A 4,671-nucleotide genomic window follows, 5' to 3' on the forward strand; every position below is an offset into this window, starting at 1 on the left:
ATAGGTAATGATTTTTTTCGATCTCATTAGTTTTTGCAAGGATCAGTAGCAGGCACATAGTAAACAATAAATGTTAGCTATTATGCTAGTTCCTGTATTTTCTGGTCCAAACTTTAAATTCGTTATTTATGTGCCTTTATTATATACAATGGCTGCAGTTTTTTTCAAAACCTCTGAGCATCAAGGGAGTTAATTCTAGGTCCCAGATCTTATCCGTGGTACAAACAACATGGGGATCAGCACAGATGCTCAACAGTTATAACCTCACTACCTATCTTCTTTGAACCTGTTCTAATGGAGAGCTAAGGTTCATTATTGACCACCTGCCTCACAAATGGGCTGTGCTGGGACCTATTGTGGGGCAGAGTCTGAGGTGGAGCAGAAACAAGACAAGGCTGACAGGTACCGTTTGACAAACAATACTGAGATACTTACAAACATTGCCTCCAAAATTTGGCTTCTGAGCAAGGCCAAGGATATTATATTATCTATCATAAGGAGATTTTCCGTTTTCTTTGTAGAACCCTGTGAGGAGGTTAAATGACATAGTAAACATAGTGACAGCTTGCTGTGTTCTCGACCCCATTATGCAACCAGTGCATGAAATATATCTCCTTTGAAAATCAACAGTTATTCATCAAGTTGTCTCTCACTAGCATGGTATAATTATCTTCCCAAAGTTGTGAATGAAATGATAGGTTCTCAGCGAAAAGAGCATGATGTAAAGATGGGTTTCAGCAGCATTAATTTGTTCCTAAGGAAAGGCTGTGCCTACCTTGCCCTGGGCTGACTTTGCCACACATGCCTCATATTTTCATTTTATGATGTGCAAGAGAGACCAGAGCTTTCAGTACCTAACAGGGGTCTGTGGTCACATTCTTGTGTTCTTTCTCAAGGCTGAGTGGGTCTAGCCTTAAGGTCTCAACTTTTAGGAGGTTAGAATGGGTCAAAGGGATGTGAGGCCAGAGGAAAGGCCAGGACTGATCTTGGGATGCAGGCCTAGTCCATGGAGTAGATTGAAGGCATCAGCAAGAAGCTGGGTGCTGACTCTGAGTGCAGGAGTGGTAGCTGCCTAGCCCTGTAACGTGTTACAGAAAATTGGAGATTCCTTTCTTTGGTCTACGTGATTATTCCTTGCTTGTGCCTAAAGTCTATAGGAGCAAAACAGATCAACTATATTCAGTAATTTCTGCCTTAGAATGTATTAGTGTTCCAGAGTTTATCTAATATCTCATAGCAGGTGAGAAAATCTTATTCCCCGAGAAACGAAGCCACTAAGCTCAATACTTGCTGTGCTCCTCCACACAGAGGAACAGATAGGTGTCCCTACTCTTGTCCAGAACTAATCCTCTTCATCTGATTCTTTCGACCTATTTTTTTAAATTCCTTTCTACCTATGTAGCACTTTTGCTCTATCAAGTATCATTCTAATGTTATATAAGTAAAATGTTTTTCATAGTGCCTGATACATAAGAATTCAACTCATGTTGGCTACTGCTACTGTTATTATTATCACCAAGAAGATGCCCAATGAGCCAGTTAGATCTAGTCGTGAGGAAATAAAAAACATAAAATCATTTGACAGGACATTATAAACTCTGATGATATACAGTGTCTAAGACAGGACAGTTTCAAGGCTTTATTTTTTTGTCAGTGATTTAACTACTATTGTCCTCTCTGGTAGTGAGTGTGCTAAGGGTCATGATGGTGGTGAGGAGAACAAGTGTGTGTGTAGCAGCCCAGCCTAACGCAGCAACAGCAAAAACATCATCTCCTCACCTCTTCAAGCATTTCCCACTGTCTTCTTCACCTTCACCAAAAGACAGGCTCGTGTGGCCCCTAATACTCCAAACTCAACCATTAACCCAATATTTCCCCTCAACCTGCCATCTTATAGTTCTTGGCAGCACAAGTGTATTCCAGGAAGGAAAATTCATATTTATTATTTCTCTCTCTTTTCAATCTACTGGCTCCTGCCCCCACCATTCCAATCTAACTGACAAATGGCTTCTACTCCTCTGGATTTCTCTTTTCTGTTTCCTTTGTTGGCTCTTTCTTTTCTATTTAAACTTCAAATTTCAAAGTTCTGTCCCCAGCTGGGTTGCCAGATTTAGCAAATAAAGAAATATTTTATCTGGCAACCCTAGCCCACTCTCTTTGTATACATCTATATTCTCCCTGGGAAATCTTATTCGTGACTTCACCATCCACTTTGTAGACATGATTCAAAATCCATATCTCCAACTCTGTTTCCTGAGGCTCATGCTGAGAAGTCTAGTTACCTCCTGGATGCCCCAGACACCTCAAACTAAATGTGCCGTCTGCCTCCCCAAAACCTGTTGTTCTTCCTGTGTTCCTATCCCTTACACTTGCCTTTAAGGGAAAAAGTACAAAGCCCCTTGCTCCTCTTCTAAAGCTCGTCCTTGCTTCTCTCAGAGAGGAGAATTGATATGAATGGTTCAGATTTAAAAAATCTAATCCGAATCTATTTACTTGGGTGACATCACTCTGCTTTAGAACAGGGGCTGCCAACTTTTTCTGTAAAGAGCCAAACAGTAACTACTTTGGGTTTCTTGGACTATACCTTCTCTGTTGAAACTAAAGCAGGCATCGACAGTAGGTAATCATAGACATAAACTTTTAGGTATGGATTTGAAATTCAAATTTTGCATAATTTTTGTTTGTCATAAAAATATCATTTAAAAATTTTTTTCCCAACCATTTAAAAATATAAAAATAATTTTTAGTTTGTAAGTCCTATGAAATCAAGCAATGGGCTGTATTTGGCCCACGCTGTGTAGTTTGCCAACCTCTACTATAAAATGTCACTATATTGGTGAGACTCTATTGTTTTCCTTCTTCTATGTGGCAAGAGTAATTTACTGACCCAGGGCCTTCTTCAACTGCACAGGTCTGATCATCTATCTCTTCTTTCTACATATCTGTCTTGTACTCTCTCAGCCATTTTCTTGGCATCTTCCATCTATATAATCAGTGTGGCAAGGGTTGAAATCTGAGTTTGTGCTTTGAGGAAAGAAGGAACAGCAAAATTGGGCTGCCTTTTTTACGTGTTTTAGCCCATTTTTTTATTTGTCTTGTGTGTGTGTGTGCTTTTGCGTATATGTCTTCTCTCTTGGTAACTTCAGGGTGGGTAACTATGGTTTGGGAAGGGATTATGATAGATCTTTGTTTTCTGGTTAAATGCTAATTAATAGTACCTCCAATTCCAGTATAGGCATACCTCAGAGATATTGTGGATTTGGTTCTAGATCACAGCAATTAAGAAACTTATCACAATAAAGAGAGTCACATAAACTTTTTGGTTTCCCAGTGATTGTAAAAGCTATGTTTACACAATACTGTAGTCTATTCAGGGTGCAATATCATTATGTCTGAAAAAACAAATGTACCTTAATTTAAGATACTTTATTGCTAACAATGCTAACCATCATCTGAAACTTCAGCAATTCATAATCTTTTTGCTGGTGAAGGATCTTGCTTCAATATTGATGAAAATGCACTGTCTGCAAAGTGCAATGAAACAAGGTATGTCTGTAGTATCTCTAATAAATAATATCACTATCCTTTCAGGACCGAAACTAGAAAATGTAAATCATTTTTAAGGTTTCCTGATCTATTATCTCCATAACCACACAGTCTCAAATTGCTGTAGGCACTATTGCTATTTTGTGTTTTAATGTAGATCCTGTCCTACATTCCACTCTCAATGCTTTTGTAACCACTTGATGCCACTACATTCAAATAGGCATGAAAATATTTTTAAAATTGCAGTAGGAGTAGGAAAAAATTGCATGGTAATGATATGATAACCAGAATTTAACCAGAGAGCTAAATTTGTGGAGAGCAATGGTAAATAAAAAGTAATTGTGGAAGAAAACAAGATGGAGCCTATAAGTAGATACATGTTAGTCACCAAGTGCTTCAGAAGGGGAGGTTCCCACACAAAGTAACGGAGATCCTTTATTGTTTGGGATTCTGCATATTCTAGGGATATATTAGAGACTGTCAAAGAATTAATAATATTAATACCTGCTGGGAACAAGTGGCAGCTCTGCAGAGAACAATGGAGAGACTCCCGGGATCTGAAAAATGCTTTTTTCCTCCCTTTTCTTTTCTCAGCCTTTGGATTTATAAATATACTCACCCCATCCACTCCAATTAAAACAGACTTATAAGCCTTGATTAGAAGATTTAATATCTATAATATATTTTCTATGTTAATTAACATCCTCTTTATGACCTGTATAAAAAGTACTTACAAAGAACAAGGAAGACAAAACCCTATTTCATATGACAAATATTCCCAGATATTTTGAGAGCAGAAGTGTCACTCGAGGAAAAATTTCCTTGAGGAGGTGGCTTCAAAGACTCGCGGAAGTGGGGTGCTCTGCCATCCTTGTCTCCTGCTGTCTGTCCTTGTCTCTCGTCTCTGCCCACACCCTAAGCCATCCTCAGCAGAGTCATCTTTTTAAAGGACACATTTGAACAAGCCAGTCTCCTCCTCAGAAACTCCCTGTGGTAGATTTCCCTGCTGCCTACAAATAAAGTCCAATTCCTAAACAAAGCGTTTAAGTCTCTGTGTTTGAGATGGCTTCCACAAGCTTCCCGATCCCATCTCTGACTACACCCTCTCTGGCCTCCCTGAAGATT

The sequence above is a fragment of the Pteropus vampyrus genome, unplaced genomic scaffold (assembly GCF_000151845.1).
Source record: "Pteropus vampyrus isolate Shadow unplaced genomic scaffold, Pvam_2.0 Scaffold240, whole genome shotgun sequence".
Classification (NCBI taxonomy): Eukaryota; Metazoa; Chordata; class Mammalia; order Chiroptera; family Pteropodidae; genus Pteropus; species Pteropus vampyrus.